This window comes from Pezoporus occidentalis, unplaced genomic scaffold, assembly GCF_034315485.1.
Source record: "Pezoporus occidentalis ecotype Australia unplaced genomic scaffold, CSIRO_AGI_Poc_V1 ctg61, whole genome shotgun sequence".
Lineage (NCBI taxonomy): Eukaryota > Metazoa > Chordata > Aves > Psittaciformes > Psittacidae > Pezoporus > Pezoporus occidentalis.
The window spans coordinates 338273-363436 of NW_026915955.1; the positions used below are offsets into that span (position 1 = coordinate 338273).

The window sequence follows — 25164 nt, forward strand, 5'->3', positions numbered from 1 at the left end:
TAGGAGTGAGCTCACAACCAAGTCCCCCTTCTCTTTGGCTGGTAAGGATTGACGTTCCCTAGTGAATGAAAGCGCACATGCATTCATGGATCCCCCAAGCACTGGTGGAGCCCCTCCTCCTGGGTACGCCACTCACCAGCTGATCTAGTTCAGTGCTTGTTGCAGTCACATGTACGCACACTTGTCCCACAGGCACCCTGCACTCATGGGCTCCCTCAAATACCAGCATGAACCCTCTGCCCACTTGATACCCCTACTAGGTCCCCAGAGCCTGCTACTCACTGACTAGTTCGACTTGAAGGTTGTGGGTGAATACACAGTCATGCTGAGTTAGTTTCGTAATGCATCATTATTAGTATCCAGAGGTCTTTGGCATTGTCTCTGTTTATCCCTTGTCTATCAGTTTGTGTGCTTTTGTTTATTGCTTCCTTCTTTGCTTATTATCCCCTGATGTATTGGAAAGGTCCTTGATTGGATAAAGTTAATAAAGCAGATAGTCTCACCTTTTATATGTCCTTACACAAACAGGCTTCATGCAGTGCTGGTAGAGTAACAACTTGAGCTCAGTAGCCTGTGCTCCATCCAGCAGGCATCTGGCTGGTTAGACAGCACTTCTGGCCTCTGACCCCAGTTCAGTAGCAAATGTAGCTATGGTGATTTAAGATATTTCTTCTGAAACTGTCCATCGCTGTGCTTATTAAAGGCTTTCTCTGTTGCAAGTAGCAGGTGAACCCGACTCCTCCCTTGCTACAGTTTGTATTTTAGTGTCTTAGCATGAGTTGTTAATGAAGAGTAACAAAGCGTTCATATATTCCACTGCAACTTGCAGTAATTTTGTCCTGGCACATCTGTTTCTCATGTTCTGCAAGGGCACTGCAAGGCTGAATTGGGAAGTTCTAGGGCTGGATGTAGCAGGGCAAAGCACTTAATCCACTGGACTTCATGCATGAGGGTACTTCCCCTGGTAGCAGCACCCAACCCTACTGAGCTGAAGCTGACCCAGCTTAATTGAGAAGAGCTCCAGCCACTGTTTTAGTAGCCTTGTGAACATATCCGATCTACATGTTTCTTAATTGTCGTTAGAGTTTTATCTCGTTAAGTTTGTTTTTGAGTGGGTTGTTTTTTTTTTTTTAATGTTTTTGTTCTGTTCCCTGGATCTCCACTTGCCCATTGTGCACAAATCAGAGTGTGGGAAACATTACAGTGGGTCAAAGAGCTTGTTGGTGCCAGCTGCTAGCATTTTTGGCATAACAGATCTTTATCTCAGATCTTACAATCCTTCCAGTAAAATTAACATCCTGAATGGTTCATCTCCTAAATAGGAAAAAAATGAGGAAGGTTGAATAAAGTGAATGAAGAAAACATTTAGCACAGATAGGATGGAGAAGAGCTAGAGGAACACATATCCAAGTACAGAGTTGTGGGGAGAGATATGTAGAACCATAATTCCAGTGCAAGGGAGAGCAAGGAAGCCTAGCAGTATGATTTGAGGGACCCTTGGTGACCAAGTGAGAGGCAGTCAAGTCCCGCCTGAGGAAGGTGTGGGCAGGTCCTAATGAGAAAGTGGCCCATAGGAAAGTTTAGGACTGTCAGTGGAGTAAGGAGACACCGCCTTCTACAGAAGTACCAAAAGCATTCATAGGGAACATTGACAAGTGTATTAGTTGTTTGGCCTGTGCTCAAGTCTCCTCAAGGATTTTAGAATTTGCCTTATACAGTGTGTTAGAAAATGGATTTTTCTTAAGAATGATAAAGGTCTAGCTGTTGCATCTGTACCAACAGTAAATAAAATTCTACTTAAATAAGTAGCCCCATTTCCACTTGAACTGTTTCTAACGGAAGAAGGTACTAGTTGGTGTCTGTAAGGGCCCCAGAGTGATTTCTGTGAGCTACTGTAGTACTCCTACGTTGAAGAGGCTGTAGATCACAGCAGGATTTCTCCTGTGGTGTGGTGACACCTCGGATGAGTCACAGCAACAGATTCTAGCCCCAGACAGCAAAGTACTGATTGCGGCAAGAATGCCTGCAAGTGTAGGCAGCAAGTCGCTACTCTGCGTTCAAGAATATGGCTGAATTTCAGCTCTATGTTGATGCCATGTCTGTATCAATATCTTGATTACAGACGGAAGTTTTTTTAGCTGGTCTTCCTTAGTGGGATTAGGGTTTTTTTTCCCCTGTCTCAGCAGATACCCTGAGAGAATGTGTGTGGCTCATAATGCAGCTGTGGATTTTTATGACACCAGGGCAGCAGATGTTCTGTATTTGAATTAATCTTCAGATGTAACTACTTTGATAAACAGCATCCAGGGACTTTTTACTTTATTGCCTAAGTGTTTTTCCATTCAGCATTTGCAGAGTGGAATGTTGAATTCTGAGACTAATGAAAATGATAAATCAGTTATGATGGGTTAATCATTAACACAGATGAATTGAATAATAAGCAACCAATGTGAAAATTTGTGCAAAAGTAGCAGCCTATTTATATATTTTGAAAATTCCATGAACTCCAGGAAAACTAATCTTCTTAAAGATAGACATTATCCCTTTTTCCTTTCTTTTTTTTTTTTTATCCCCCCCCCCTTCTAGTTCTTAGGCTAATGTATGGTTGCTTCCTTCCTATGAATAGGCATAGTAGGCATTTTGTTTCTTCTGATTTCTTCTAGCTTCTTATTTTCATTACTTCTGATCAGGTCTACTTATTTTTATGTTGCAGAGATCTTTCTTAATTTGTCATAACACTCCCCACATTTACATGTATTTGAATCACCCTCTGGCTGAAGGAAATGGGCTATCTCAGAAACTAAGGGTTTCCTAGCAAGGAGTGTAGGGAGTGCACATGTTGCCATGTCTGATTTAGTCAGAATCAGCATGGAGCACCTGGACCTGTCTTGTGTGGAAGATCTGCTTCATAGCACAAGTGTGCCTGTTTAAGACATCTGGCTGTTATAATAACAGTTTGCCATGAAGATTTAGGGAGTTATTTGGCAGAGACACAACAGGCATGAAGAGATTTGGTATATGATCACTCCCCAATTCTGTCATCGGGAAGTCAGTCGACATGAGACTTAGCTACTGACTTTCAGTAGCAATCCATTAAGGACGTAAGAAATTTGGAGATCTGAACTTACTGTGGGATAAGGACAATAGGGTTTGACCATGAGAAGATAGCAAGTCAAAAAGTTTGCTACAATATCCAGACACCTCTATGGAATCTTTTTTAGGTACAATCAAGACATTTTATGTACGTGTTTTGATTCTGTTTTGTTTTGTTTTGTTTTTTTCCCTGTAATTTCCCCTCACAAACCTGCCTTCTAAGATGTCAGTTATTTTTAAAAGAGAGTTCGTTTGGCTGCTGAATTTCTGTCTGGCTTTCACAATGTGATCTTTGGGCTCCATGGAGAGTGGAAGGGTCTGTGGTCTGTGAACAACTTCTAAGACTACTTCTGGAATATGACCGAGGAAAAAAAGTTCACATATATTAACTATACAGTGGTTGCATTGGAAATTTTTTAGGTGCCTACAAACATCAGAAGTTTGAAAAATCACTGATTTAGAATATGAATATTTTGCTAGCTTAATTACAGGTTCTAAGGCTTGCCCTCTGCTTTTTAATCTTTCCTAGGCATTTTGGCTCTGGAAACTGGAATTTGATATTTGCCTTTTGGCTGGTGGCATGATGCAATTTTCTTGAAGTCTTTTCCTGGAAGACATCACATTTTATTTTTCATTGTGAGTTTTATGGCTGGGTGTTGGGACTAGTGCAAATAATTGTAAAGTTCTTCTGGCTTAAGTATGTATTATCTGTGTATTAAAGAATATTAAAAGCCAACATGCATTAGAAATCAGTACCTAATAAAAGTTTCAAATGCTAGACTTCCAAGTGCTCCTGAAAATGTTAATGCTCTTATTTTCTGTTTTCTATATTGTCATGTAAAAGACTCTTAAAAATAACAGTTGAAAAAAAAAACACTTAAGAGAAACTTGCTGTAAAAAAATACTTGGCAAATAAACAAAAATAAGAAAAGGTAAAATGTGGACTTTTCCTAGTTGCTCTCAATTGTTGCTGCAACAAGTAATGCAAACAGTAGAAAGTATTTGAAATTTGTTTTTATTTTAGTTAGATATGTGTAAATTTAAGTGTGGAGTAAGGCCAGATCAAGGTGTTGGCTTTGTTCTGAATTGGAAGATTCCTGTGTGGGTCTGAGAATGTGGTGTTAAGCAACCTGCTCTCCTGATAACGTGTCTCAGGCTAAAAAATTTATTTCAGAGCACTGGATGCCAAAGTGCTCAATTCCTTGCAGTACTGATTCCTGGCAACTTACAGGCTGATCCTGCATCAAAAAAATCTCGTAATTTCACTAGTGCATTCAGTTGGAGGTCATATAGCAGTGTCTTAGCAGGGTCTTACCAGTGTCTGATATCTCAATTCTAAATTACATGTTATGTGTTAATATTTATCCAGTGCCAGCTGTAATCAGTTACATGATGTTTTATAGAAATTTAAGTAGTTTGAATGTTGAAGCTAATCATGAAGCTGACTATTGTAACCAGTGTCAAAGTTGGGAAATGAGATTGCACGGAAGTTAGTTACAGCTGGGGTGCATACAGAGAACTACTGCCAGTGACAAATTGTATTAGTAACAATACATTGGTTGAGGGATTGATAGGAGTTATGTGATTGTGAATTTAACCATATCCTTTCACCTGTCTAAAGCAATGGCATCTGTTGTCACCACCTGTTCTACTTCTCTGCTTATCTTATGATAAGCAGATTCCAGCAGATATGTATGATACCAGGCTGGTAGCCTGACAAAGGGGACACTTCAGTAGAAGTTCAGTGAATGCTGTTCTGAAGTCCCCAGGCAGCAATTGGAGCTTCTGTGGATATATGCAGTCTTTTGCCTGGCAAAAAGGAAGATGCAACAGGGCTGCTATGAATAGGATTAATATCCTTCAAGGAAGTTTTCCTGACTGAGCTTCTATTTAGGATAAGTAGTATGTTGTCTAACAAAAAGCTGTAGTTAAAATAAGGTTCAGAAAGTTAATTGCCCTTAGAGAATATCCATTTGCTACAGCTTCCCGATTTAAAGTAGCGTTGCAGCTACCATTTAAAAGTCCATTCTTCATAAACCTCAGCAAACAGGAATAACCAAAAATTTTGGCAACCAAGAGTAGCTTTTGGTGAGAGAACAATGGTATACAGTAAGGGGAAATAAGTGGTCGTTGCCATAAACATCTTCAATTCTAATAAGTCTCCTGTATTTGGGCAGCAACTTTTAAGCTCTTGGCAGGCTTGTAGGATGTTCCATTGCAAAGAAAAGAATTTGGAAAACTGGGCCAGCCTGGCTGCAGTCTCTGACATCTGGTAATGTATGGATCTGAAAATGGTGTGCATATTGTATAAAAGTTTCTTATGAGCAGCATGATTTGTGGTGTTCAAAATCATATTTCATAAAAACAGTTTTTTAACCAGATGAATGTCAGCTCTATGTGAAGTGTTTCTTTCTTTTGACAGAAGTTGTGTGATTTATAATATGACTCATTTTCTGTATGTGCAATATTTTGGTTAAAAAATCACTTTTACATGTGAAACATTTCACTCCCACTCAGAGTTGACAATAATATGAAAGAAGAACCGCTGTAAAGTTTCTTTTTATCATATTTTTTATTTAATAATTGTCAAAACTTTGAAGTAGGATGGAACTGAAATGGAGAATACACTACATATATATCAGAACAGCATTTTTGCTAATGAAGTCTGTTTGCAAAAATGCTGTATAGATTAAAAGAAGACATACCTTGTGTGGGCACCCGTATAATCATCAGTAATGATGGAAAACAGACGTTGAAACAGCCAAAATACATTTTGAGTGTTGAAACTGAAACGTCTTCTTTTTTTTTTCCTGTCAAAAGTATGTTTTTAGTCAAAAATCACCCTAAAAATAACTTTTTTAAAAATGGTAATGAAACATAGAAAAAAATCTGTTGTTTGACCTAGAACTAGTTCTGCGTAGTTAAGATTTTGGTAAGAAAGCTAAAAGCTATTTATGTTCACATCCAAACAATTTTCTGTATCATTCCATTTTTAGGATCACTGCAAGGGTGCTGGGCCTAAGATTTCCCAGCATATCAGCAACTAAAATTCAGAATGCTGAGTTGGCATGTATGTTACCGAATATCCTCTAGAAAATATTAGATATAATTATATTTTGGTTTTGAAAAACTAGCACTGTTAAAAAAAAAGAAGAGTAATTCTTTCATACTATATTTTATTTATTTCCTCTATGGTGTTGCCCACATTTGTGTAGCTTCCAAATTATGGTACTGTGTGTGAAAGAAATGCTGTGGATCATAGAGCTATTTAGGCTGGAAAGACCTTCAAGATCAATCTTGAGTCCAATCATTAAGCCAGTACTGACAAGTGGAAAGACACTTCGGCAACAGTGTGCAAAGTCTCTGAATGCTGTTTAAAACAATTAGAAATTGAACTAAAATACCTAACTTCATTCTACATTGAGAGGGCAGGTTTGCAAATTTGTGTTCTCAAAATTTAAAAGATCTCATCACCAGGGTCCTTTGATCACAACGTAATTATGTGGTATTCATAATCCTGTATAGTTTCAGAGGGGCAACTTAATATCATTTTGTATTCCTTGCATGTTCAAAACTTCCATAAAAGCCAATCACAATTTTATATGTACTTAGAAAAGTAGGCCTCTAATTGTAGGTGAATTTTTTTTCTAATTTGTTTTCAATAAATTATACTAAGCATAATCCTAAAAGACATTTACAGATATAATTTTACATGCCTTAGTAATGCAAAGTTCCTGGTGTGAATTGAGCACCAATAACAGTAGCATTTGCTTAACTATAACATCATTGAAAAATCTTCTGATATGCAGCAGGTAATTTCAGAAATAAAAAGAGACAGAAAAATAATATCTATTACTTTGCCTTCTATTTTGAGATAATTAAGTTCAGAGGTTCTGAAGCAACATTGGCTGTGTCACAGGATGTCCTCCACACCAGAAAATGAAATCAATCAGTCATTGCCATATTAAGTGAAATGAATTAGTTGCAGAAAAAACGTTGTACTTTCATTAGTCATGTCAAGATGCAAATGCGAAGATATGTATCTTCACATAAATGTTCACAGATAAACAAAATAATTAAATTTGCTGTAGAAACAAAATAATTAAATTCACTGTTGTTGAGCAACAGATACTCTAAAGTATATGATATTTGGCTTATGAGAGTACACAGGCGGTTCTTTATCTGTGTTTTGTCTATGAGGATAGGAGAATTTAATTTTGTTAATAGAGGGTGCCTGGCAGACAGTGACTCAAGAAAACATCTGTGTTTATACTTAGTACACACAGTCCATCTAAATTTCACTGGCTGCAAGTTTATCTCTTTTTTAATAATGTTCCCCTGAGGAATATAGTACACAATCTGATCTCAAGATTTTGCAAGTGTCTGTCAGGATGGTTCCAATGAGGCCACTTTTTCCCAGTGACTAGAACTGAACCAAAAGTTTTGCTTTATGTATTTTCAAAGGATTTCATTAGTTAGTGTCAAAGCAAACTTCAGTCAGAGCATTTGCTTTAATTTTGGAGATGTTTCTAGCAACAGAAAACACTTTAAAATCTTCTGTTAATTAAAAATTATTCAAAATTTAGTTGACTTAGATTTTTGCTGTTGACTTGAGGGAACAGGAAGGGATGCCTTGCCACATAACCTGCTGTGTGTACATCAAGGTGAACTTCTGCACAGCATGGAAGACAAAAAAGAATCATCTACAATGTACCTGCCCTATAGATTTTACACTATAACTTGTGCGTCTTCAGCTTTTCTTCATTTGTGGCTGATGAGCATGGAAGACTGTGAGAATACTAAAGAGAAGACTGTAGAAGACTATAAGTAACAGGCTTTAGAGTGGCAATGGGAGAATTTTAATCAAATCTGTTCTCATAAGGTACAAAATTCTTTGAAGAAACTAGACTGAAAGGGTTGGACATCAGACAAGTAACATACAATAGAAGATAAGGTGAAGGGTTACAAATCAATGAGTGTAATGAATGTGGGTGTTTTGTCTTCACCCACATGAGAACCAGACTGCATTTAAAAAAAAAAATCAAAAGGAACAAGACTTCACAGTTCATATTTGAAATCAAAAGCTTTGTAAGCTTCAAAAGATTAAATATTTGCTGACAGTTTTTTATTATATAATAATGAAAATTAAAGTATCTTTTTGTTATAATAAAGGCATCTAGGGGTAAATCTGTTTTCTGTGGTTAGTATGCCTTACAACTGGCAGCGCAGTTCTTGCACATTTTACCAGACACAGAGAAGATGCAGATTAGGTGCTGCACTGCTACAGTTCACCAGATATTCACTGATACCACGTAGAGTACTTTATTCTTCTTTGATTTCTAATTCAGCATCTGAATTATATGTGAATATGGTATAGATTGCTAGAGTAGTATTAGGTAAGTATGATTAAAGAAATAAATGTTACTGTGTCACCAGTGCTTCCTTTCCCTGCAAATGTTTTACTGTAACTGAGGCACAAGCTTGTCCTCACTGCATCGGCTCTTTCTGCTGTTGTGTTGGCTGCTTCAGATCCTGACCTCCTGCTCCCTTGGCCTCAGTCTGCAATTTGAGGAGCATATTGCTTCAACCCATCAGTGCACAGAGCATTTTAGCTTAAAAATGTGAAGCACACTTGTAATGCTGTCAAGGTCAGCCGCAGTATTCATATTCATAAAGTTTAGCATACATTTAAATGTACTGATTGGTCAAACAAGTGCTCTGAGAATGTAAAAAGTGATGGATCTGTCCTGTTTAGTATTACTGGCTATTCTGAAGGTACTGAAACAAATTATTTCATTAGAGAGAGGAACAGAAGTGGGTTGTTTCAACAACAGAGATGCGTCTCAAAAATATAGTTGTCTTCAACTACCTCAGAATATGTTACACAAACCCAAATGAGCATAAAATGAGCATAATCCAGGAATAAAAAGGAGCTGGAAGTGAGAATAATGTTTCTAGACATTGGGGTAAAGTGATCCCAGTGAGACAGTGGGAACGAATACTTCACTTTTAAAGTGGTAGCTGTAGATTTGTTGAAAAAGATTATAAATGGGTTTTGATTGTAAAGTAATGAAGCATACATCTTTTCCAGTCTTATATTTTTAAAACAATATCTGGTGCTATCTTTACCATTGGTAAAGGGACTAAACTAATTGTTTTCTCCCTAGATTTTAGTTTGGCTTTAAGATCAGAATTGAAGAGAGAGTAATTAAAAAATAAGCAAAAAAAAAACCAACAACAACACATTTTCACCTAATTGGCAAGAGTTTATATTTGTAGAAGGTATTTTGAATGTTAAAGTGCTGCAGTTGACATGGTACAAAGCATGGCTTTCTTTTTAATTTTGTGTAGAGGAAGAACACAATTAATGTTTACTGTGCAGCTGAATATTAAATGATCCCTATGAAGAAGATACTGTCTAGGGACCAGCTTCAGTGTTCTAGCAAGGCAGACTATATAGGGAAAAAAATTCACAAATCCTTACATAATCTGTTTATTCTGTTAATATGGTTATTTTTTTTTGTTTGTGTAAACAAATCAATTTCGAATGTGTGGTATATTCAGTAGCGTAGCCCTTGTATAATCATTGCTACAACAGTAGAAAGACACATGATTTTGAATTTACATATATTTCAGCATTTTTGTTATTAAGCATGTTAATAATATTGATGCTAAGTCCCCAGGTTAGATGCTCAACTGACAGAGAGCTTTTGAGGAAACTATTGCTGCTGCCCATATGTCTTACTAATATTTTATAATAAATAATATTTTCCATGTACGTTCATGGGATATTATTATTGTTCCCCCCTCCCCTGTAATTTTCTACAGAAGAGCTCTTCAGAAATTCGCAGGTGGGCTGTGAACTACAAGGAAGCATATTTTCAAAAAGCAAAGTTGAAAGACTTTATAATTAGAAAGGTCCTTTAAGCAAAAGACTGGTAAATCTTTGATAGTAACTTTACGAATGCCTTTGGAATTAACAGGTTGGGTTGTTTTTTTTCCATTAATACAATCATGCATCCTATATTTTGTTGCTGTATAAAGCCTACTGTAATTTGGAGGTATTACTGAATTTGGACATCATTTAGCATTTAAATCTGCTTTTTGTGTAAAACTCAAAACCTCAAGCAGAGTGAACTGCTGAAATAAAAGTGGAAAATGCAAAGATTTGGTCCCAAATTAATGACAGACACCATCCTATAAACACCTTAGGGCAGTGAACAGTATGGCCTGGGTATACTTGTTTGAAGTGGTTCTCCTCCTTTTCCCATCAATAAAGAGCATTAGACTGTAGAGCCCTACAGATCTGCATACCTAAAGACAGCAAGATGTGAATTCATTGGTTGAAAGCTTGCCTGAAAGTCTTAAACCCGATTCTTTATAAGGTTGATGTATGTGGAGGAAAAGGCAGAAACGGGGAAGGAATAGCTGTCTAGGGGGAACAGTTATAACTTAATTACTTGGTGATTAGTAAATAGGAATTTAAAGAGGGTGTTGTAGGGTCAGAGCAAAAGAGCCATGGCCCAGTTAACGGAAACAGCGAAGTTCTAATCGTCAAATGCTTAAAGGTGAACCTTTCTGAAATTGAAGGTTCAGACCCTAAGGGTGAAAGTGTCAAAAACGTTTAAGCAATTTGGGAACAAAATTTCCATTTTGAATTAGGGTTCCCAGGTAACTTCTGAAAGAGGTTCTGAATGACTCTCGAAAATTTTGCCCTAAGCTTTTTTATGCATTAGCTATTCTATGAAGAGGAAATGGATATTAAGCTTTTTAAACTGTTTTAAATTCTACTGGTAGTAATCTCCTGATGACATAATTTTTATAGCTGTATTCTGGACATCGTGAAACACCATTTTATTTTGATATTGACTAAAAGGAGATTCCAGTATGCTGGTGTCTGGGTATGATTTTATAGGTAAGAAACATGAATCAGGACTTCTTAACATCCTTACCCCGTCAGTAAGCCAACAGAGTAAGCAAGTATTTGTCACTATCCCATAGCTAACATCAATCCTGAAGAGCTGGCACTAAGTGGATGTAATCTACTTACATTTTTGGTGAAATAAAGGTTTTTAAAAACAGAGCTACAAAACAACCACGTGCTCTGAAAAGGAAAGGGTAGGGATAAAGATGTAGAAGAATAAAGGTATTCTGAGTAATATATGTCTATTGCAGCCTATGCAAATCTAAATCTGTAAGTTCCTCCCTAAAACACATGTGGAGTGCCTATCTGCCCTTCCTTTGTCTTGTTCTTATTGACCCTGTTTTTGAAGCAATATGTTTCTGTAATAACAGTTAACACAAAGTATAGCAAGCTGAGGAGGAGCATATGTTTAACCAGTGCTGAATCAGGGATGCAAATGCTGGACAGCATTCATTGTGAAGGAATGGGAACAAATAAGTGTAGCCTGCATTGCAGAAAATCAGAACAGGATTGGATTAATCAGCACAGTGCATATTGAAGGAGTCCAGGGCAAGCCCAGTTCAATTGAATTTCAGCATGTCACAGCTCTCCAAGCCAAAGTGTCTGTAATTAAATTCAAAAATCAATATTAATGCTCAGCTGTGTCACATGGCTCAAATCAGAAGATAATCAGGAAGTGCTGGAAAATTGAAGGTTTCATAGAAATACTCTCTTGGCTGTACTGCACCTCATCAATGTGCTTCAGTAATGCTTTTTCAGAACAAGTACTACGCAGTGGTGTTACGTGGTTAGGACTACATGACACTCACCAAGGACAAGTGTCACTATATTTATTTGTGAGTATAACAACAGTAGAATAGAATAGGGGTGGCATAGGGTGCCACGTCATGCATGGATTGTGAGTTTCCAAGCTGGAAAAAACTGGCACATTGCTGTCTCAACTCTTCTCCACCTCTCAGCTCACAGGACATGAGGCTTTCAGAGTGACATCAATGTTCCAGCAGTTCTGAAAGCAGTTTAGGTGACACCATGGTGCTGCTTTTAGGAATTGTGTGATCTTTATCATACCTTAGGTGGAAAGAAAATTAGAATCTCCTTACATACGTTGATGCTCTGTGAGCCAGGATCACATGGGATGATATTTATGGCACCAGAGGATGATGATTTCATTAACACTAAAACTGTTTACTGACATTTCTGTAATGATTTCAGTGTAAGTCAGAATATTTCATCAAGAAGGTTTCTGCATGTAGACTGCATGCAAGGGAGTCATCTTTGTTAAGATGACTGGTAAGAGCTGGAGAAGGAATAATTCCTTCCAGTTTTAGGGATTATTTAGGAATCTGCTCCCTTGGTCCCAAAGCAGGCTTACTCATCTGGGGTTTTTTGGTTTCACACTCTGCTAAGATTCTACCGTGGCTCCATATGATGTGCACACAAAAGCTTTATGTAAAATGGGTCATAGTTTGTTTCTCAGATGTGACATCTTCAGGCTATATTTATGGATCTATGTATGGATTATGAACTGAAAAGTTAGGAAAAGAGTGCTCAGCTGGGTTTCTGTTTGCAGATTTAAGTCAGCTTAAATAAAGCAGACAAATATTGAGCATTAAGATCATAATACTGTGTTCCTGCTTTTAGCATGTCTGGCAGCAGTGAGCTAAATGTTGTGCTCCTGTTAACAGCAAAGGCATGTTTAAGAGCCCTTGGGAAACCATCAGGTTCAGTATTGTCACTGACTGTTCCTAGGTGTATGGAAAGCTTCTTCTGTGTAAGTGGCACAAAAACACTGCTGTGTGTTATCAGCAAGCACATAATAGAGGTCTGCTCTACAAGCATCTCTCCATGGCTTGGAAAATGTGACTTGGAACTGTATGGAGATGGACTGTCCAAGTGAAAAATCTAAACACAGCTTTCAGCCAATCTGAAAAGCTGGGGATATTCATGGTTGCCATTTGCAGCTGACCAGAATTCCTTCAAAGGTCCTAAATAAAACATTACGACAAACAGAAATTTGCCAACAAGAACAACAACAAATAAACCAACATGATCGATCTTATTTTCTGAAAGTACAGATATTATATTTCTAATTATGTAGTAGATATCTTATCTTTGGATCTTCGTCTGCTGAATTTAGCTTTTGAGGGGTACAGCAGAGATGTTGTGAGTGCTCTGTTCTGACCCATTCTTCCACCCACTCAGCAATCAGCCATGAAAAATTGCAGGGGGCTTGTGTTAAACCTTTTCTCAAATTCACAGTTATTTGAAAGGCAGAAGTGTCAGAATTGGCTGGAATTTGGAACACTCTCAGTTGGGATATGCCTCGCTTAGAACCACACCCTGGGGTGTCAAGGCAGTGTGAGAAGCTGCACTCATGTACCAGGGCAATGCAGGCATGTTTCCAAGGGAGCCATCTGGCACAAGTGACTGAGGCTTAGGTGCTTATGAACAGCTCAGAGTACTGCATACTTCTCTGACCAATGGTGGCTATGCTAGTTGGTTATACTGAGTATAAAGCAGTCCCTGACTTCTAGGACTGTAGGAAATTTTCTTGCTATCTTAGCAATGCTCTAGGGTAAGGAAAACTGAAGGGTAAATGAGAAGCCTTAAATGAAGCACCTGTGAAGTGGTTATTTCAGCCACTGAGCAGGTGATGGTTGATCCTTTCTGTAGAGGAAAAACAACAGTGTGATGTGAAAGAAGAAGGATTTTGTTCTGTAGTCTTATCCTCCAGCTGAACCTGGGGGATGTGATCAGCTTCCAAATCTGCCAGCAGCTGCAAATGTATCCAACTAGTTAACTCCCACAGACCCTACACTTTTCCTATGAATAAAACAGTTCTCATAAGCAGATGCTTCTTTTACCTTCCCTTTTGGTTTCATTCTCATCTGTCATGTTTTTCCACTGTTTGCATAGGTCTCTCTGTTGATTTGAGTTTTCCTTGCCTCCTAGTGTGTTCTCATTCATTATCTTCATTTTTCTGGCATTTGCATTGGTTAAATTACATTCTATCTGTGACATTCCAGGCTGTTTGCACATAGTTGCACTATCTGGTTCATCACTGTATAGTCCTCTACCTCTTTATTCACGTTGGGTGGTCCTCAATGTTTGCAGCTCTATCAGCCACTATTTCAAATGTCAAGCTGAGTTCATGTTGTACAGAACCTTTTCCTTCTAATATTTGCTCTGTTAATTCCTGGACATATTTTTAGAAAAAAATAACAGTTGTTCTTTTACTTTCTTGTGTATCTGGCTTACTGTGACATTGCTGCAGTACTTTCATTGTCTTAAACAAGTAGTAATTACTTAATTCACATTTTAGTCACATAATGAACTTGAACTTGTGTACATATATATAGTAATACAGCTGTCTAACCCATTTACTTTACCCTTGGTTTTCTAGGAAGTGTCTTTTCTGCAGAATCAAAGCTCTCAAGGCTTCCCCAAAGAAGTAAAAGAGCTAACTTAGTACCTGTCTTAAGACCTGAACTTTTAGGACAGTATCTCAACAAAACTAGAGACTGGTTACACTTCAGGCATGTGCTGGTTGGTGTTAACCTCACTAAACTGGATAGTCCCAACTACTTCATAATGTTTGCTGTATTTTAATGTCTGTTGCCTGTTACTCCATACTTTCACTGACATTGCTGCTGCCTTTCCACTAGGAGGGACAAGGATTGAACCGTAACCTTTAAGCACAACTGTGAGAGAAGAAGAATCATAAATAAACATTAGTTAAAAAGTATTCTGATTATTTTCTATGAATTTTATAGAATACATTCTATTATACATGGATAATTTTCATTTTAGTTTTTCTTGTTGCTTTATCTGTCTAAGTAAATCTATTTCAAGTCATTTGGTACATTGCTAACACATTGCTAGCCTTCTACTGAAAAATAAGTAACTGGTGATATTGTATTTCATTCTTTCCCATATACTCTGAACTTAAAACTTTATGGTGGACAGCTGGCAACCTCCTGCTGCTCAACCCATAAATATATTTTTGACTTACCTCCTTCTCCTCATTTCTTCATCCTGATTTTCACACACAGAGCTGGCATTTTGTCAAAAGTTTCTTAAAATTAAAATAAAGTAACCCATGCTGTATCTGTTGGTACTCGGTAGTCTGCTGAGTTTTACTGACCTTTACTTTCTTTTCTCCTCAACAGTGAATTTAGAATTAAGGCTAAAGATTTAGGCATACCAGACTGACTGACACCTATAAAATATTCCGTGATGAGTTTAGAAGTCCCTAAAGACATATGACAAGAATGTAAATTTTACACTAACTGGAAAAACTTGACAGTATATTTTCTGTCTTGACTTTAAAATCATGATTGAAATAATCTCTTAGTTGTTCATGCCATCTATATGTGCCACAGATCAACGAACAGTTTGTAACAAGGTACCTCGAATAGCTTCAGTTTTGTATTGATTTTAGTTTAAATGTGCCTTACTTATAAGTGCTTCATTCTGAACATTATGCTGGCTTTGTATAAGTCAGGAGGATATTCATTAAAATAAACTGATACTTGTCTTTTTAATTAAGAGTGACCATATCCAGGCAAATTAAAAGTAAGTAAAATATTAATAGCGTATAAGATGTACCAATAGCAATGTAAGTGACCACCTCAAGGAACTAAAAGAAAGAGTCCTGTGAGTCATTTGTGAATAAATTGCAACCTGTAATACATGCTAATAAAAGTTGTCATCTGCTAAAATAAACGTTACCTAGTATCAGTCAGTATTAACGTCTGTCCTGATCATATGGGTCAACTCAGATGATGTTTTAAATTACACAGGGTAGCTCAAGGATGTTAAAACAGAGATTTATAGACTTTATGAGTGGAAGGCATTGAAATTGTGCAACATACTGGATAAGCCATCATGCTCTCTGCAACACAGCCATTAATAGGTCTTTAACTAGGGCACCATGCTTTAGCTAGCAGTACCATTAATCATTCCTCATGTATAAGGAATAGTCTCTTTTTTATTAAGGCCTGGCAGCCTGTTATTCCACAAACTCTCTGTAAGTGACTCAATCTAACTGGAACAACTGGGTGGAGCTGGTTTTCTGCAAAACAGCAGGACAAGCATATGCTGATTCACAGATGCAAAATGAAGTAACAGCAACTCTGCCATATTTCAGAGACTTTGGTCTCATGGAAAAGCTGTGTATGTTTGAAATGTAGGCCAACAGGATGGAGTGTAGATGTTTGAGGTGAGGGAGGCAGATCTTTTAAGGGTTGTGAAAGAAAGTTTTGAGCTAGGTGTAAAGTTCCCTGTGTGAACAGCACCTGGGCATTCTGGAAGCAAGTAAAAGTGGGCAGGTAGCAGTTTTGCTCTACTTAACTGGCCTTACTTTGTGTACTACCAAGGAATTATTTGGCTTTAACTCTCAATGCTGTTCACATATTATTCATGGTAAAGGGAAAAAAAGGATTTACTAAGCAAACCACTTATCTGTGTAAGTGAATTCTGCTTATCAAAGGTTAAGATACAATTCTATAAATGTGACCCACAGCATTTCAGGATGTCTTTCTCTTAGCATCTCACTACTCTTGGGTTACTTGGCCCCGTGTGGGTTCTTCCTTTTCACAGTATCCTTAGTTTTGGGTATTACAGCACAAGGAGAGTGGTTATTATAACAGAAGTGAAAATGGAGTTGATTAGAAGTACAGAAGAAATTGTGAGGGATAATTTACATAAGGGGAGTGATCTCAAGCCTTCATATTGACATTTCTATTGTTTTATACACGTAAAATACTATTTTGTGTCTTGAAACTCCTGCTTCTGTATGTACTTTGGAACTTGTGTTTACTAGTCAACAAGCTGAGCAGCAGTGTGGATGCTTACAGGTTCTACTGATGCCCCCATGTGGATGCGTGTCTCGATCACTGTAGCCTGCGTTTGAAGACATGGTTGACTTTTACTGTTAATTTGATCATCATTTATTTCTGTGACATCCATTAATGGGCAAAAAAGTTTGAATGTGAAGGATACCAGAACTATTTTTGAACTGGGCCTTCCATTCTCTATGAAACAGGGCTTGACTCTCCCTTTTTTGTATCTAGCTTTTGAAACTATTGTTGACTTACTGGGAATAGCATCACACTAACCAGTTTACTTATTTTCAGGGGATTCCTGAGAATCAAGAAAATTTTCATTCCATTATTAATGTCCTAATAATATAATGATGCCTTATTTGGTTTATTATTAAAATCTATTTGGATAGAATAACCTAAACCTCATACACTGATTATTATGCCCCTATGGATTAATATAATTATATTGTAACTATCTGAGAGTTCACCTGCACCCATGAGTGTAGAGGTGCTGGAACTGACTTTAAATGTGGCAGCTCAGATACTATGGCTTTGCTAATTATGGGAACAGAGACCTTAGAAGGGGCTGATTTGTCTTGCTTCTTGGCAGAGCGAATTAACTCATACAAAGGTCTTCAGTGTGAAAAACTTCCTGACGCTGAGCCATGTTTTGTAAGTGTTCCTTAGATCATAGCGTGAAAGAGCATTTCAGAAGGCAGTGACAGGGCAGATGAGTGCAACAATAGCATAGGGCTCAGCTGTGCTGAAGCAGGTGTTCCTTTTGGCCATATAAACATTCTCACCTTGTGGCTGGGGGCACCCAGGGAACCAGGAAATGTCTTGGCCGCTAATTTAAAACTATGTTGCCAGGTTTAGTGGACAAGTAGCAGGTTTAAGCCTGTGGCTTTCACAGTTACTTTTGATCTTAGGTCCTTAAGTTCTGCTAAGTTGAGCACTTCACATGTTTTTTGTACCTCTATCATGCACTGAGATTTTCAAATAGAACCACACACTGTGGTTGCATTATTTGAGTGTGTTTGAAAGATTGGTTCTAGGTCTCTGACAGTAAACAGAGCATCCTGGCTTCTACTCCTTTGAGTTTGTACATTTTATAGAACAAGAAGTATTTCCTTGGTCAGCGGAAAAGCTTTGCTCAGACATCTTTGTTGTGGAGCAAATAGATTTTATTTCATATCTAATAGCTATATTACTTACACCCTCTTTAAAATACCTACTGCCTAACTGTTCCCGATATTATTTGATCTTGCAATCATTGCACTTGTATACAGTGGGAAATTACAGTTGTTAGAACCTGCTAATTGACATGATTAACTGAGCATGTAGTGCAGATAAGGACAGTTGTTTGGTCTCCTGACAGCTGGTCACTGCCTATGTAAAAAGTGTGTGTCTAGGCTGGAGATTTTGCCTCTGACTAAATCAAGTAACAGATTGCTAGTTAAGCTAGATGATGTGAGTATACATGGTGGCCAGAGCACTCCAGCATTTTTTGCGCTTTTATACCTCCACACCAAGTGCCTGCCACAGTTTTATTTGAATTTTTTTTGCATAAGGACTGAAGAACCCAAAATGCTAATACTTGTAAATGAAGATATTTCCTAACAGTTTCAATCTTGTTTCATGTTCAGTTTGTATTAGGAATTCAATTTAGCTGGCACACTGAGCCCTGGAGTATTTAATCATGCCTTTCCTTGGCATGCAGTAGATGACAGTGAGCATACCTTTTACTCTGCTTTTACACATTCATTCTTTCAGAAACATCTAGAGACCTTTATAAAATTTATTTTATGATGTGGTTGATAGCCGATCAATACTCTGACCTGTGTTTTTCGAGCTTGCTTTAGAATTCCTATTAGATCTGCACATTTTGGATTTCAGTTCTAGGGCTGCTTAGCTATAATATTACCTCACAGTTTTCACTTCCTTTCTTCTAAAAGAAGCTCCTTCTTTTAATTTTTTGTAATGTCTAAAAGATAAAAAGTGAAACAAGCAGACTTGAAGACATGCATTAAGATCCAGATGCTTATTTTACACATTTTAAACTAGATTGTGCTTCTAAAGTGATTATTTTCAATGAAAAACTTTACTTTCTGTTAACACTGAAACCAGGTAGATTGTGTGGCATAAAAAAAATTAAAATAGTCTACTTGTTTCACCTGTAAACAGAGATAGCAGCCTTCCAGTATCTGAAGGGGGCCTATAGGGATGCTGGGGAGGGACTCTTCATTAGGGAATGTAGTGACAGGACAAGGGGTAACAGGTGAAAAGTTAAATAGGGGAAGTTTAGATTGGATATAAGGAGGAAATTCTTTCCTGTGAGGGTGGTGAGGCACTGGAATGGGTTGACCAGGGAGGTTGTGAATGCTCCATCCCGGGGGCTGTTCAAGAGCAGGTTAGATGAAGCATTGGGTGGCATGGTTTAGTGTGAGGTGTCCCTGCCCATGGCAGGGGGGTTGGAACTTGATGATCTTAAGGTCCCTTCCAACCCTAACTATTCTATGATTCTATGATTCTATAACCCAGGTTCTTTGTAAATGGCTAAATATGAACAGTACTAATGTGAATGGACAAATATGTCTAAAATAATTATGAATATTTGGCTAAACAGCCAGTATCTGCTTCCACTTGTAATATTGATTTTCACTAGAAAATGGACAAACTGAAGTGCTAAAATAGCTTAGAAACAGGTTTTGTCACTTTAGTCATACAGGAGAGTTATCACCTTATTCAGTTTAGGCTAGAAAAAGCAAACAAAACACCCTAGCTGCTTTTTAGTGGAAAAACTCAGGCAAACTGGAGAATGCAAGCAAATAAAAGCAAAAGTAAATCCTACTATACTGGCTTTTATTTTCCTATATGCATATTCTATTTTTTTCATGTAGGAACCACCTTTTAAACACCTTGTCTGCAAATTTAATAAAGCTTCTTCCAATTTTTGTTTCTCCAGTCTTATTTTTAGCTCCCTATTGGTTTTTTACTTAGTTCTGTAACATACTTCAGAACAGGACATGATGTATCTGTGCATAAGTGAAAATTTCCATGCATAAGTAAAGAAGTTACCAATGCACACATCTGAGAACAAGTTACAGCTCTCAATTTATTGATAATTTAATACCGTGGATACAGAGATTACAGGAGGCATTCCACAAACAAATACATCCAGTGTCTGAGAGCTTGTATTTATTTAGTCTGTCATCAAAGACCTGAGCTAAGCTGGTAAAGCTGCCCTAAGCTGGACAGCTGGAAATCTGGGACATCCCACATGACAATGGTGGGGCAGGTGGGTTTAGGTTGCATGAGACAGATGTTTTGTGGCCTCAAAAACATGTTTGTTTTAGTGCATGACCCCCGTGGAGCCATTCTAGACATAAGAGACCTAGTGCCAAACTCATGTTACTTGAGGTTTATGCTGGTAAAATTAATGAACTTCTATAGACTCACACCTGATTTACTGCAGCCTGCTATAGATGTATCTGAGGATGGAACAAATTCAAAAGTGAGTGCAACTGGGCCAGGCAAAAGCCTGTACACCAAATCTAGGCCAAGTCATAGAGCAGTGTCTTGAAAGCAAATATAGAAAGTCAGGTTCCTTCTTTCTCTCTTTGATGTGTGCTCTGTGCTTTTGTGAGTGGCTAACGAGCTCTGTGTAATGCTGCCAATATTGAATGTTGCTGATTTTGCATAGAATTACAATATATGACCCACTGAAACTTTCTAGCTGAGGAAATAAGAGCAAAGAGGATAAGCAGTTCAGGCATTCATCTTTGTGCAATATTGCTGGGTGTTCAGCTTACTTTTGACCTTGGCATAATGGTTGGAATAATTAAAGTATATGAGAGATACTGTAAATGATGAAGGAATCCAAAAGGGATTTTTCTTTGGTGTGATTTCAAGAATGCAGACACAGCATTCCCCAAGTCTGGGTAATAGACATCTTCACTTAGCTTCCAATTATATTTATCAGTATTTCTGAGTTTGTAACTTTTAGTTGAAATTTCATAGTTTTTGGTTGATTATTTCAAGTCAGTTTAGAGCCAAATAAAATCTCAGGTGATTTTAAAAAAGGAATTTCACACTAATAAAATGTTAAGACAGACACTGGCAGACTGGAGTGAGTTTGGCATGGAGCCCCTGGGGAGGTCCGAAGCTGAAGCTCTTGAGAGAGCTTCAGCAAAGATAACGAGCAAGTGGGTTTGGTTCAGCCCTGCAGAAGAGACAGCTCTGGTAGGACCTAACAGCATCTCCCAGTACCTACAGGGAAGTTCCTGAGGAGACAGAGAAAGGCTCTTCACAGTGCCGCATGGTGTTAGGACACCAGTTGCAACAAGAGAGGTTTGGACTGGATATAGGGAGGAATTTTCTGCCCGTGGGGCAGTGGGACCAGAGGGCTATGCCAGCTCTGTCCTGGGGGCGGCATTTCCAGGCCAAACTGAACACACCCCTAAGCAACCTGGTGTGACTGTGCAGCTGGCTCTGCTGTGAGCAGGAGGTTGGACTAGAGACTCCCAGCTCCTGCCTAGCTTGGATTATCCAGTATCTTATGATCCTATATTCACACTGTGTATATGAACCAGGGCTCTGACCTCCTGAGTCAGCTGTCTTGGACAGTATGTCCCAAAATTTTGTTTGAAAAATAAAATGATGGTCTTTAAGCTCACTTTCATGCGTTTTCTAAAGGAAGGAAAGGCTTGCACTGCTGCTGACACAAACTGATTACCTGTGAAAGGTTGGGTAACAATCAGTTGTATCTTTGTAAATAAGTTCTATTCCTTGTCCAGTTGAGAGGTTCACTTAATAGTAATGAAGTATGATTTTATAAAAATGGGTTAGTGGGGTTTGGGTTTTTTGTTTTGGTTTGGATTTGGATTTGATTGGGGTTTTGGTCCCCCCCCCCCCCCCCCCAATAATAACAGAGGGTTAAAGATTCTGGTTTTTTAATGTAATTTTTATGAATTGTGGTAATTTTATAACCTTTCCACTGAGTCATTATGCAGACACTTAGTGTAACAGCTTGAGGAAGGCTAGATTAGGAAGTTGTATTACTCATAGTCATACTTGGATCTTCCTAGCTGTGAGAGTCCTGTTTTAACACAAGGCAGTGGGCAGTCCTAAAGGTCAGGATAGGCAATGTCATGCCCCAGGCTTGCTAATAAAATAGGATGAATGTTAGTCCAAACAGAGATTTGATATATTGAGTGTGGCTCCTTCAGAGTTGTATCAAAGTCACTTTGATAAAAAGGAACTTTTCAGCTGAAAATGTCAAAGCTTTAATGTTTTAAATAGGCATGCCGTTTCCTATCCTTTTGCTAGCATGACTTTAAAACCCCAGCTGAGGTTATGAAGATTTTTGATACCACATTTCACGTGCTTTCTTCTCACCTATTGTCAATTAAAGTACATTTAAAATACCCCATAAGCATGAATACAGAGGAAATCTGTATTCTTGCTTCCTTTTTTTTAATCTGTTCCATCAGGTCATTTTTTGAGGAATGGATGTGAGTAGAGGTGCATTATAAGGTAGTCCCATTGGTATGCTAGGCACTTGAAGGGGGCTGCTTGTTAAACTTTTAAATAAAAATGTAATTTGAGGTGATTTTTTTCTGCTTCTTGTGGAACTACCCTCTTTTTGCTGTTGCTTTATCATCTCTACCAGAATGATTAATTCCCTTGGGACTAGAAGTTGTGTATTTTTATCTTTGGAAAAGAACAGATTGTACCAGATGACAACATCTATGCATCGATAACATTGATATGTATAATTGTGAATCGGGAGGAAAGTATGAATGTATTAAATACAGCTTAATATTGATTTGTTTACTCAGTTATGTTATCAGTTCTATTACTACTTTATCATTTGCATTCTTGATTATGAGAAATATTTTATAAGTAAGCAGTCTCTTACATACCTGTTTCATTTCGAGACATCCAGGTTTTTCAAAGGTAAAAGAAACTTTCTTTGATGTTAAAATTTGTCCTCTTGTTAAAATTTGAAATTGAGTCACTTTCAGTCATGTCTCTGAAAAAAAGTTAGTTGACAGCAGTACAGTTAAGATGATGCTACTCATTAAGGAAGAAATAGGGATTTTAAGAAAGAGGGATATTAAGGTAGCAGTCTCTTAGGTAAAAAAGATAAGTAGCTTATAGTTTGTGGAACCAGGAGAAGTTAGCTGGAGCCACTAGAACACGCTGGAGTTCCTTCCACTGAATCTGTGCTCTTGCACACACATCTTCCATATTTTCCTAAGCTGCTTAGCACTGGAGCCATTGTCTAAATAGCAGCTCTTGCCTCAGTTGCTGTTAAAACAGAAATGTGCAGTCTGTAATTGGTTCTTGCAGTTGACACATCTCTTATATCTGGGATAATCAATCAGTGAGTCAACTGATTGACTCATGAAATCCTGTCCCACCCACTGTCATTTGCTTAGCTTCCAAAGGATAACTGGGTATTACTTCTGCAGACAATTCATAGCTTCAAAAGGACTCTGAGTCACTCCTTTTATCTGCCATACCTCCCTGTGGACATGTCCAAGCTGTTCAGGTTGCTCTGTGTGCTGCAGCTACTCTAGTGAGATCCCAGGTTACCTGCCTCCCTTCCTTTCTCTAGGCTGGCAAAGTCAGGTGTGGGTAATGCTGGCAGCATAAATGCACCATATTTCTGTCTGATCACCAGTGATAGCCTGATGTATTGGTAGAAAAGAGGGATCCTCATCCACTTGTGCTAAATTGCAGTTTGTCTATGATAATTTACCTATGCCTTACCTTTGTATCACAGAGTCAATCTACCATTTCTTTGTTGGTTTGAGTTTGACCTCCTGACTTTGTTGCTTGGTGAACGCAATTCTAGTGGTTACTCACAACAAAGTGTTTTGTGGAAGCTTTTTTTACCCTCTTTCTTATGTTTCCTTTATGATAGCCTTTCCTTGAGCGTCTGAGCAACATATGGAAAGGTAATAAAGGAGAATACCTTTCAGCTTCTTTGGCAGCCTTGACTTGGGTAGCCAGTGTAAAATAAGGAAAAAGCAGATGTCACTCCATATCCCAAGGTGACACTTCTTTTATCATTACCCATTTTGCATCATGTCTGCAAACCTTTCCTGGATGAACTTTTAGTCCTCTGGCTCTACTATTTTCTTGTTAGGTGGTCTGCAGCCCCTCCTGTGACTCCTTACCCACCCGTACTTTTTCAGGTGTTATTGTACTGGGTTTACGTGGCAAGGTTTTGGTAGCAGGGCAGCTACAGGGGTGGTTTCTGTGAGAAGCTGCTAGAAGCTTCCCCTATGTCCGTTATAGCCAATTCCAGCTCCAAGTCAGACCCACTACTGGACAAGGCAAAGGCTGAGCCCACCAGTGATGATGGTAGTGACTCTGGGATAATGTAGTTAAGAAGGGAAAAAGTTGCTGTGCCACTTCAGCCAGAGAGAGGAGTGAGAATATGTGAGAGAAACAGCAGAAGCCAAGGTCAGTGCAGAAGGAGGGCAGGAGATTCTCCAGAGCAGAGGTTCCACTGCAGCCCATGGTGAGGTAGCTGTGCCCCTGCAGCCCATGGAGGTTCCATAAGGGAGCAGATATCCAGCTTTGGACCCTACACCACATCAGGTGGATGTCTGAAGGAGGCTGTGACCCTATGAAAAACCCACGCTGGTGCAGGCTCCTGTCAGGACCTGTGGCACATGGAGAGAACAACCCATGCTGGAGCAGGGTTGCTGGTGGGTATTTGTGACCCCATGGGGGACCCAGGCTGGAGCAGTGCATGATGAACTGCAGCCTGTGGGAAGTACGTCTTGATGATGGCTATTGAAGAGGTTAGAGCTGAAGCATCAAGAGCCTGAGTCATTCTCCTGTGTGAACAATGGAAAGAGAGTTTAAGAGCGAGGGTGAGTGGGAGCTGATTTGCAGAATCTCTACCAAAACAGGCTTTTCTTGGCCGATCTTTGAGTGGCTGAAAGGGCTGGTGTCAAGGCCACTCCATAACAACACCACATTGCAAAGCAAAGCTAAATCTAGAGGTAAATCTGGGCCACTGCTTCTTTCGAGACTAAAACACTAAGCTGTCCTGGCCTTTGGACTTGATATTCTTGTTGAAGATGAAACAAAGAGAGCAGCTATGAGGTTAGAGAGTCACTCAAAATTTGTTCAAAAGAAATTTGGCAGCTGTGGTGCTTTTGTATCAGCAAGACAGTTGTGTTTTATAAAGTGAGTTACAGGCTTGACTCTTCCTTTTTGTTCTATATTCCACATCCATTTTGTCATTTGTTTTAGAGCCAGCCTGTGTCATTCACAGTGCCACCAAAGAGATGCTGTCTG

At 38.5% G+C, this 25164-nt stretch overlaps 1 protein-coding gene across 5 annotated transcripts in view; it reads left to right on the forward strand.

The window, feature by feature from the left end:
* The window catches only part of TMEM200A (transmembrane protein 200A), a 53718-nt gene that overhangs the window by 22099 nt on the left and 6455 nt on the right, over positions 1–25164 (forward strand). The window contains exon 1 of one of the 5 annotated variants that reach the window (XM_062639551.1): positions 14987–15322. The exons of the other annotated variants lie outside the window; for them this stretch is intronic. The gene's annotated coding sequence lies outside the window, so the exon portion shown is untranslated. Of the gene's footprint in view, positions 1–14986; positions 15323–25164 lie in introns of those variants that run through there. 5 annotated transcript variants of the gene reach the window in all.